The 11967-nt window shown below is 34.1% G+C and overlaps 1 pseudogene; it reads right to left on the bottom strand.

Annotated features, from left to right (window-relative positions):
• Positions 1-5608: 5608 nt before the first annotated feature.
• LOC134271413 (ADAM 17-like protease) lies at positions 5609-9851 on the bottom strand (annotated as a pseudogene).
• Positions 9852-11967: the final 2116 nt, after the last annotated feature.

Raw genomic sequence — 11967 nt, 5'->3', positions numbered from 1 at the left:
CTTACATAATTTTTTTTAATAAGCAATCTATTACACGAGGGGCGTTCAATAAATAATGTCATCTGGGCTCGGAAAAAACCAAAAAAACGCTTTTCTATGATTTTGTCTTAATGATTTAACTAAAATGTTCTCTTTTAATTAAAACACATGTCCGTAACTTTTTTATTCAATTTCTAATTGTTTTTCGAAAATATATTTGAGTATGACCCTTGGTATACTGGAAAATGGCAGATCCTATGATTTGCTGCACTTTTTTTCTTTCTAAAAGGTGTTTTCCTTAGTGTGGGAAATGAAACAAGTCAAATATTGAAAGATCTGGCGAATATCGTTGATGTGACAATACATTAACTTTCTGTTTACCCCAAAACTCGTTTACTCTTCATGGCCTGTTGGTTTGGACGCTGTCATGAATTTTAATGTAGCGAATTCCTCATTCTGTTTCCTTCCTCTCATAAACCTTTGAATAATTTGGCATATATTTTACTTACTAGACTACTCCAGAAATTGAACTGCCTCCCTATATATGGATTTGAACAACAAATACGTTTAATTTTTAAACAAAATAGCGTATAAATCTGTTTATGTGTTCTTGCAAATTTTTGCTCTTCTTAGGCCTTTGCAGTTTTGTCAAGTACGTATTATTCTAAATTTGTTTTGAGGGTTTAACTCAAAATGGATTCAAGTTTCATGATCTGTTTGAATTTCAGAAACACGTGGTTAAGAACAATTTTTGAATTTTTAAACATAATTGTTAATTTTTAACGCTCTCGTTTTCGCTCATTTTTAAAAATATAGGGTGACCTTTGAGTATTAAACTTTTTTACAATCAAATATTTCTTTAAAACAGTGTGAACTATCCCCAAAATGATGCCTATCAAATTTGCTATGTAACTTAAAGTCAATAAAACATAATCAGTGATAATTTGTTGAATTATCGCTAGTTATATGTTCTTGTTGACAAGGACGGTACTCATTTTTGATGCCAATTATATAATTTTTGTTAATTGAAATCCACCTGTTCATGTGTGTATGAAAAACATAAGTTGCTGTAAATTTCATATATTTCAGTTAATAAATTTTTGGGAAATTAACAAGTTTTACAGCAGCTTTAATGATGTTTAATTTTACTCTAGTTTATTGATTCTTGACATTTATTTTTAATGCAGTGTCTCAAATAGCCCTTATTTTCCAGCTTCCCACAATAAAATTATGTGATGAAAAGTGGTGACATAAACTGTTATCAATTCATTAAAGATTAAATAATAGGAGAAAGTCAAGCTTAATGTCATATGATTTCTATGTTGTATGTCATCGAGCTGATGACATTATTTATTGAACGCCCCTTGTATTAACACATCTTCTCCCATTAATTATATGTTTTTAAAAAAAAATTACCGCATACGCTTGCATTTCTGGCTGGTTGGTCTTCATCTCCTCTTTCATCCTAAAATATTTCATTATACATGTGTATAAAAATATGTCATACATGTATTAGGCTGGAACATAGCAATGTTTTATTAAACACTTTGCTGAAGTTATTGCTTGATTATATTAACTTACGAATTTGTTTATGATGTAAATGCCTAAATCCACACAGGTATAGCCAGGATCAGGACTGTCCATACAATGTTGTTCTTATAAATACAGCTTGAAACATTAAATAATTTATAATCACTTTAATATGAACATCAGATGTACATTTATACTATCCTGTAACAAGAGGCCCAGGGGGCCCCAGCGTACCTAGCACATGGGCTTGAATTTACTCCCCTCCCCCCCCCCCCCCTCCAGCGGTTATCATTTGAAAAAGAGTCTACACTACCTAGGATGATTCCATATAAATATCACTAATTATATTTAGCTTTGAAGTACTTGAAAAAAAGATTTTTAAAAGGTTTCCTATATATCCTTATGTAAAACTTGGGTCGGCTGTTTTGGCCCCCCAACCAAGGGGTCATGATTTGAACAAACTTGAATCTGCACTACCTGAGGATGATTCCACATGAGTTTCATCTTTCCTGGCTCAGTGGTTCTTGAGAAGAAGATTTTTAAAGATTTTTCCTATATATTCCTGTGTAAAACTTGGGTCGGCCGTTTTGGCCCCACCCTTGCCCCGGGGGTTATGATTTGAACAAACTTGAATCTACACTACCTCAGGATGATTCCACATGAGTTTCATCTTTCCTGGCCCAGTGGTGCTGGAGAAGAAGATTTTTAAAGTTTTTTTCTTTTTAACTCCTATGTAAAACTTGGGTCGGCCATTTTGGCCCCACCCTTGCCCCGGGGTCATGATTTGAACAAACTTGAATCTACACTACCTCAGGATGATTCCACGTGAATTTCATCTTTCCTGGCCCAGTGGTTCTGGAGAAGAAGATTTTTAAAGATTTTTCCTGTACATTCCTATGTAAAACTTGGGTCGGCCTTTTTTGGCCCCATCCTTGCCCCGGGGGTCATGATTTGAACAAACTTGAATCTACACTACCTGAGGATGATTCCACATGAGTTTCATCTTTCCTGGCCTAGTGGTTCTGGAGAAGAATTTTTTAAAGGTTTCCTATATATTCCTATGTAAAACTAGGGTCGGCCATTTTGGCCCCACCCTTGCCCCGGGGGTCATGATTTGAACAAACTTGAATCTACACTACCTGAGGATGATTCCACATGAGTTTCATCTTTCCTGGCCCAGTGGTTCTGGAGAAGAAGATTTTTAAAGATTTTTCCTATATATTCCTATGTAAAACTAGGGTCGGCTGTTTTGGCTCCACCCTTTGCCCCGGGGGTCATGATTTGAACAAACTTGAATCTACACTACCTGAGGATGATTCCACATGAGTTTCATCTTTCCTGGCCTAGTGGTTCTGGAGAAGAAGATTTTTAAAGATTTTTCCTATATATTCCTATGTAAAACTTGGGTCGGCCATTTTGGCCCCACCCTTGCCCCGGGGGTCATGATTTGAACAAACTTGAATCTACACTACCTGAGGATGATTCCACATGAGTTTCATCTTTCCTGGCCTAGTGGTTCTGGAGAAGAAGATTTTTAAAGATTTTTCCTATATATTCCTATGTAAAACTTGGGTTGGCCATTTTGGCCCCACCCTTCCCCCGGGGGTCATGATTTGAACAAACTTGAATCTACACTACCCGAGGATGATTCCACATGAGTTTCATCTTTCCTGGCCTAGTGGTTCTTGAGCAGAAGATTTTTAAAGATTTTTCCTATATATTCCTATGTAAAACTTGGGTCGGCCTTTTTGGGCCCCCCACCCTTGCCCCGGGGTTATATTTGAACAAGAGGCCCACGGGCCTTATAGGTCACCTGAGTATTGTGTAACAACTTTCAAACAATTAAATTTGGTTCGTGTTTTAAACCAGAGGCCATGAAATTCACAATTCACAATTTTGAAAGAGGCACCATTGCTTATCATAATTAAAAATACTCTTACTTACTCAATACCCAAAGGTATATCAGAGTTACAAAGAGAGAAAATGTTTTCCACTTTATAACCAGTTGTGCACCTCACCCCAAAAGAACCACTGATCCTGGGGCCACATATTTCAAAATTTTGCAAATTTTATCATAAAATGGTTGATTAACACCAAAGAACAGGTTTCAAAGCATTAATTTATTTTCAGACTATGTACCCCCCCCCCTTCAGGGCATAAAAATAACCATTTTGCTAGATGCACCTTTCTTCATCATAAATATATATACTTGGGTCATTGGCATAAAATTCACAATTTTGGAAAAGGAATTCTTGCTCATCATAACTATGTGCTTAATTAGTTTATTTAATACCCAGAAGCAGAGAAGAAGATTTTCAAAGACTAAATGCATTTTCACTATATAATCTATAGAGCCCCGCCCTAACACCTGAACCCCTGACCCTGGGGCCATAAAATTCACAAATCTGGAAGAGGCACTCTTGCTCATCATAACTATGTACTTAGTTAGTTTTTTTAATACCCAGAAGCAGAGAAGAAGATTTTCAAAGACTAAATGCATTTTCACTATATAATCTATAGAGCCCCGCCCTAACACCAGAACCCCGACCCTGGGGCCATAAAATTCACAAATCTAAGAGGCACCCCTGCTCATCATAACTATGTACTTAGATAGTTTATTTAATACCCAGGAGCAGAGAAGAAGATTTTCAAAGAAATAATGCATTTTCACTATATGAACTATATAGCCCCGCCCTAGCACTAGAACCCTGATGGGGCCATGAATTTCACAATTTTGGTAGAGGACTCAATGCTCATTACATTCATGCTAACAGTTTGCCTGCTTGATGTCCAGGAGTAAAGAAGAAGATTTTTGAAGATTGCTATAATTTTAGTGGTTTTGGCCCCACCCCTCAGGCCCCAGGGGGGCGGGGACCATGAAATTCACAATTTTTGTTCCCCGTTACCCATAGATGCTGTATACCAAATTTGGTTGAAATTGGTTCAGTGGTTTCAGAGAAGAAGCTGAAAATGTTCAAATGTTAACACACGACACACGACGCACGACGACGGACGAAAACAGATAGCAATAGGTCACCTGAGTAACTCAGGTGACCAAAACAAACTTGAATCTACACTACCTGAGGATGATTCCACATGGGTTTCACCTTCCTGGCCCAGCGGTTCTGGAGAAGAAGATTTTTTAAAAATGCCATTAATTTTTAACAAATTCATGATTATCTCCCCTTGGAAAAGGGCGTGGCCCTTCATTTAAAAAACTTGAATCCCCTTCACCCAAGGATGCTTTGTGAAGTTTGGTTGAAATTGGCCCAGTGGTTCTTGAGAAGAAGTCGAAAATGTGAAAAGTTTACAGACGGAAACGGACAGACAGACAGAACGGACAGACGGACGCCGGACAAAATGTGATCAGAAAAGCTCACTTGAGCCTTTGGCTCAGGTGAGCTAAAAATGGACTGCACTTAAATTGGTTTTTATTTGGTCTTTATCTTTAATTGAATATTGATTTAAAATTAATTAAAGCACAGCCAAATATAAAAGGTAACACTGTATTATGGACTTGCAGTAATTAATGCTTTTTAATCAGGGTCCTGAACATTTTCAATCGATTTTTTTAAGAACCCTCTCTACACTGCACACTAAAGAGTTCTGATTCTATGGTATTTTTTGCAGTTAGAATGATCTGCCTTTGATCTAAATTCTTAAAATGAGAAATTCACATTTTATTACACAATTTTAAATCAATTCAGGTATTCTTAACATTTTAAAAGGCCAAGATAAATTAATTGAACATGTTACTAACATGTATTTTCTCAATGGAAGTAACAAACAGTGATTTCTATTCACTGATACTGTGTTGAGTTTGATTATTTTTCCTGGGGGTAAATGCCACGCACCATATGTTGAAATTCATATAAATAAGCTCAAAAACTAACACCTTTATAGAATATATTTTTGTCAATATCCAAAAAACATTTTGTACTGGTGTAGAGAGGGTCCTTAATGAAAAAAAAAAATGAAAATATTGGAAATAATGATGTTGTTTATTAACCTTTACTGTTTAGTTTAAGACTGAAGGTTAATTTGCTAAGCACGTCTAAATTTCAATTGGGACAGGGTCCTTTTACCTGACCAGAAAGTACATGCAAAGTCAGTGGACTAGTGACATGTCTATTATGAGGTGATAGACTTACCTATTTGATCTATGCTGAAAGATTGGATGATTGAAAATAACCTCTGTACTAATTTTGACTGGGATTTCTCACATTTTCCCTATGAAAAAAAAATATAAAAATAAGTTTAAAATCAGAAGCCTTTGTTATAATTATTTTATTATATACCCAAATGTGTATCACTCAATTTTACTGTAGATTTAATGAATGTCATGATCCGACTTCCAGATCACCACACTGTGGTTTTCTGAATCCATATCACAACTCTCTGAAACTAATGATGCAGTGCTAAGACATGACGTTATTTTTCTTGCATATAAAAAAAGTTTCTTAACAAACTGCTTTCTTTGGTGAAAAAATTATATATAATTGATCTCAAAAGTTTTTAAAACTATATTTTGCTAATTGTAATGAGGGTATATAATAAATTTACCATTAGAACAGTAAATTGATCCTAAGAGCCATATCACGTTGAGCTGACAGGCACTTAATTACAATGCATCCGATCAAACTCAATGCAAAGCATGGAGTTTGATTCACTCCTGTCAACTTGTCGGGATATTCCTCTTGGGTTACTTTAAACCAACTTTTATTCGCGACGATTTCATTTAGCGATTTACTAGGGGTAAACTAGTTTGCGATGATTACTTTTTGCGATCATGCCTATTTTGGATCTGTTACTAATAGACACAGAGACTTTAAGGATCGGTTTGCGGCGAGAAATATTCGCGATGACGAGGATCTCAGGAACCTCGCGAAAATTTCTTGCATATTTGGAGATATATAGAGATGTGAAAATTACTAAAACCTGTAAATTATTGTGCTTCTTTTACCTTTTTACAGAAGCCATCATAACAGGGCCTCCCATCCTCCAGGAATTGATCTGATTGGTCTGATAATGGTTCACAGATCTCCGTGTTGGGCTTGAAGCAGCACGTCTTACAGGCATCATCTCCTACAGAAATAAATATGTACATTCCCAACTTTGTTATCATGAAGTCAATGCATGGGCACACAAAGAAAAATTATGCATAAGAAACAAACATTACATGCACGTATATCCTAAATTCAGCAACCCGAATGGATAACGATAAGATTTTTCTAAAGACTGAAACCAATATCGGTTTTATACGTCAAATCATACATTTACCTAGAAGAGATCCTTTGAAGCATGAAATATGTAGTGCTATACTCTGTAACTCTGCTACCATTATAAAATATATAACGATCAATATCATCATTTTCAGGATTAAAACGTACTTCTTTCACCACATGTGATTATTGTTTACTGCATTCTCATGAACAATCGTACAATACGAGTATGGCTATAGTATTGTCAGTGGTATTGCTGCATGGGCTCTGTGTTTCATATGCAATGTATAATTGATTCCATTGAAATCAAACATCCAATTGATGAGTAAAATGGTAATTACATGTAAGATGTGAAACTTTAATTAGTATGCTAGCTCAAGCAAAGTGAAATGCTGTTACCGGAATGATAGTAACAGCCTTGTTCAGTGGGTTCACAGCTCTAGCTTCTATAGTACTCTTCAATCTCAGCACCTTAATAACCCTACCTTTGCACAGACATGGATTCCTATTAATTGTTGACAAGCATCTAAACATTTTCCATTCCTACATTTTCCAAATCTACAATGATACAGTCTTTGACAAGCAACAGTTTCAACTTTTTAACAAACAAACAAAAATATCCCCTTAAGATTCAAAGAAATTGAACACAGTACTTTTAAAAACAACTGAAGTTTTCTAAAAGTTTTGAATATATATTCACTGAAGGAATGGAAACAAAGAATTAATTTTTACTCAAATCAAAAAGTAAAATTTCCATTTCTTCAAAGTATTCTTCAATTGAAAGTAATATTTTAAATGTTCCTAATTAAATTGAAATTGGTGAGATTGCACTATAGAATTCTTAAGATCTTGGCATACATTTCTATAACTTACCCATTATGACATGGTGTACCATCAATCTTAGGTAGGGCGTTCGGGCAGGTCAGATCTTTACCACTGTTCATGTTAAGGAACAATCAAACAGTTACATGTATAAATCAACATACAAGACGTTTCAAATACAATTCCTCAAATAATTTTTTTAACTTGATATCAAGTTCTGATCATGTTTTTAATTTTACTTTGGAAACTCCTAGGTGGGTAGAGTAAATGCATATGGTGTGTTTTTGTTTTAACTTGTATCTTAGTTGTTACTTGTTTTGTTTTTCAAATTTGCCTCTTGTTTTGCTTATGTAATTATTACAGTGTGCTGATATTCTATAAATTCTCTATCACCAGTATTCACCAGTAATACCGTATAAGAGAAAATTTTAGCAAGATGCAAATTTAGTGAATTGTCCTTAAAAATTGGTATTTTATTTTTAGCGAGAAGTAATTTTAGTGATTTTAAAAAGCTCACTAAAGAAGCTATTGCAAATAAAGCACGATTAGTTTTTATCGATATTCAATCTTAGCGATCTTGGCACCCTTGCTAATAATGCCAAAATTAAATCCTCGCTAAAAATTCTACTTACACGGTATAATTATTACTGTGTGTTGATTTTTTAGTACAATTCTCTGTTATCCTTGCACTAGTTTCAGTAAGGCATGGTATATTCTAACGTTACATACCGGTAATTAAGCGTCTGAAATTTACACGCTTTTTTTCACTGTTGAAATATACAGGGGATAAGAATTTTGGGCCAATGTCAACAAGTGTAGCAAATATCCAATAACAGCATCTCATTGGGCTAAGAGGTGGGACTCAAGTCGTCTCATTGTTCTAAACAACAATTTATTTAAAGTTCTAGATGTTATTAATTTCTTAACCAATGAGAATCTAATCACCATTTGAGAGATGCTACATACGTGGCGCCGAGAATGCCATGCCTTACTGGGTCCAAGTCCAAGGTTAACTGAGAATTGTACTATAACTTCTTTATCACCAGTAGAAGGATACCTGCAGTGTGACTTCCCCTTACAGTCAAAGTTATCATCTACATGGTCTAGACAGGTGTACCCTATAGGGGCCACAGTACAATTAACACAGCAGGCAAAGTTATAGGACTGAAAGACAAAATGATAAAATATATCCAACAGGGGCCAACATACAGTTAATCATCGTCGGAAACCCATGGGTGATCTTGTCTTTACTTATCACCCGTGGACAAACTAGCTGAAATATCGCCGTAAAATATGCTAATTTGTTGTTTTTAGTCAACCAATTAGAAAGTTGAAACTCTTCAATTTTGAAAAATACGTTTATTACTTTGCTATTTATGGTAAATATTTTGACGCTCGTTAAAACATGCGAAGTTTAATTTAAAACAATGAAAGTCAATTCGTACAGGGCACTGACGTTAATATCCGTCAGATATTATGAAGGAGTACCTCTTTTTAACTGCAAAATGCACCGGTGAGTCGATTTATCAGCTGTGTTAACTACGTTTTTCATGTTTTTGGCAATGCCGAACATACATACGTAACGTGAACTGTGATTCGTTGTTTCACATCGCGACTCTGTGATGCGGCCAATCAAATGACTCATACATATTTAATTACATATGACGATTTTTCGGTAAGTTTGCCCACGGGTGATAAGTAAAGACGAGGTCACCCGTGGGTTTCAGACGATGACAGTTAATATAGTACGAAAAGTTCATAGGACTGAAAAGAAAATGATAAAATGTATCCGGGAGAACCACTGTTCAGTTAATATAGCACGCAAAGTTCATTGGACTGAAAGACTTTTTGACCTTGATCTTAATGACCTTTGTTCACGGTCATCACTAAGGACAAAATAAAATTATTACATTATGCTATGGACACTAAAATTTTTAATTCTTTCTCATATACAGTCATCTTGATCAGTGGTCAATGTGTGTGGTCAAAAAATAACCTTTAATATGCTAAGTTTTCCCTATGCTAATAATCTTGTTAAGGTTAGGTACCCTGGATCTAATTACTTTATAAGGGCCAATATTCTGACTTACAGATAAACTTATAATGTGGGTGTGTGTTGGGATATGAATTTAATATTTAGTTACAAGTTTCACAAAAACGTTACCTGCATTTCATAAACTTGGCCCTGAACTGACATTTGTCGTTACAGCACCTGTCCCCCGTGTAGCCCGCGTCACAGTCCTCGTTTTTATCGACGCGTCCTTTTCCCACATAAACCTTGACCTGTAGCTGAGGCCTCTGTTAAAAATATCAAGAAAAAGTCAACAATAAAGTATTGAATAATTTTTGGTTATCCTCCATGTAGTATTTTCATTTTAATAGCAACACAACTAAAAAACAAATGACTTAATTTTACCATTTGTTCTTATTCAACTTTATCACGAATAAAATATTAGAGCTGTAAAAACACACAAACCAGAAGACTTAGTGACAGCAATACTTATCTTAGTACCAGTTTACACAATATTTATATATTAAAAGTTCACCTCAACAGCATGTTTCATAAAATTCCCAGGATAGAAAGAATAATGAAACAAACTATATTTTATGTTTAAACTACGTATCATATTCCCCAAATTCGAATAGTTATCATACAGACTGAAATTCAAAAACATTCAGTAACTTTATGATTGTATTAATTCTATTTTTTCCTATTGAACTTAGAAGGCTGTATATATGTCTTTTTCTATATTTTGAAATTTCCTCCTTTCTTGTACTTTTCTTCAGTTGACTGCACTAGCATTCCATGGAATACTCTGGTTCTATTTCTCAATCACTTCATGAAAAGGGCTACAGGACACCATTTGAATACTTAAGTATACTATACCAGATATAAACACATAATAGACAAACTTAAATTAAAACATCTCAACTGAGACTATAAATTTGACTTGGTAGGGCTTATTTGGAAAAAAAAACCTCAAAATATAATCTCTTATCTAATTTTTGAAGGATAATCATATTATTTGTGTTCAATATATGTTTAGATATTTCATGAGGATTGTTACATGCAGAAAAAAAATTATTGTTTTAATAATTAATGATATTTGGGTAAAATTAAAATTAAGGTTGATGATAAAATTGTATTGTGGAGTAAAATAAGGCTGGATGAAGGAATGGGGGTGCTCCTATTGTATAATATAAACTGAAAAAATTATACATGGAATTCAGATGAAGAGGTACACTGATGGTATTAGAATAATGGATTTCAAATAGTGTTTTTTGATCCAGATTTTTTACTTCACACCACTTTCTATAAAAGATTGATTGATCAATCAGCATATTTTGTTTACATCCATCTATAACTTCAGAAAAAAGAGTAGATTGAAACTTGTAAGACCCTTAATAGTTGAGACGTACTTTTCATATAAACAGTTTATGTAATTTCCGTCAAGACTGTGAAAAACATACAGAGAAAATTTTTTTTTTTTATGTCTACATTAATTTCATGATTCATAAATGTAGATATACAATTATAATGAAAGAGAATTGTCATCTCATATCATTATTCATAATTTTACATTTCCTCAGTACAAAACATTAAGGAAAAGAAAATCAGTTTTCATGTACACAGGTCTTATGCTAACTTACTGAAATCAAAAGTACATGTAAAACCAAACAAAAAATCAGATACACCATTCCATGCCAGTACCATTAAGAGAAATACCATTGCATGTAGAGGAAAAGAAGCTAAAGTTTTAGATGTTTATGTACAGTATCTTGAGTAAGCATATATTCAATATAATAGCTGGCTGTTTAAATTAAACAAACAAAGGGGGGAAAGAAATTAAAACTTACCAAGGACTCTAGTTTATAAAACGATATAAAAATTATATAATTGGTTTTGACTTCATTTTTTATAACTGTAGAAATTAAATCAGAAAAACTTATCTATATATATTTTTAAATATCACAGAAATTAAACGTTTCGAGCCCTCTCATAAAAATAAAATAAAGACAATTAATTGAATACTACATGTATTTGGATTTTGAGGTTATTTATCTAAAAAAAATTCTAGTTTGCAAAGGATCTGCTTTTTTCCCACCTTCCTTGTAAGTTATTTTATCAACTTAAAGCATATCACAGCATCTACAGCAAAAACAGATGAGAGATGCTATTTCAGTCATAAAGTTCCATTGACAAATAACAATGCAAAGCTCACTTTATATTGTATGGAGGATGGGCAAATATATTGGGCCGAGTGTAAGTTGACTGCAATCATCTTATAAAAAGGTTACAAGAATAAAGTGATGAATACTGTAACAACACATTTAAATAATGACAGTGTTTATTCCACCTTTAAAACAGCTGTACCCTTTGTCTTGATACATTGAATATATGCTGTCTGCTGCA

Source organism: Saccostrea cucullata, unplaced genomic scaffold, assembly GCF_032062105.1.
Source record: "Saccostrea cucullata isolate Sc308-1 unplaced genomic scaffold, CSIRO_AGI_Scuc_v1 ctg8598, whole genome shotgun sequence".
In the NCBI taxonomy this organism is placed as follows: domain Eukaryota; kingdom Metazoa; phylum Mollusca; class Bivalvia; order Ostreida; family Ostreidae; genus Saccostrea; species Saccostrea cuccullata.
This window is presented reverse-complemented; position numbering and strand designations above follow the sequence as displayed.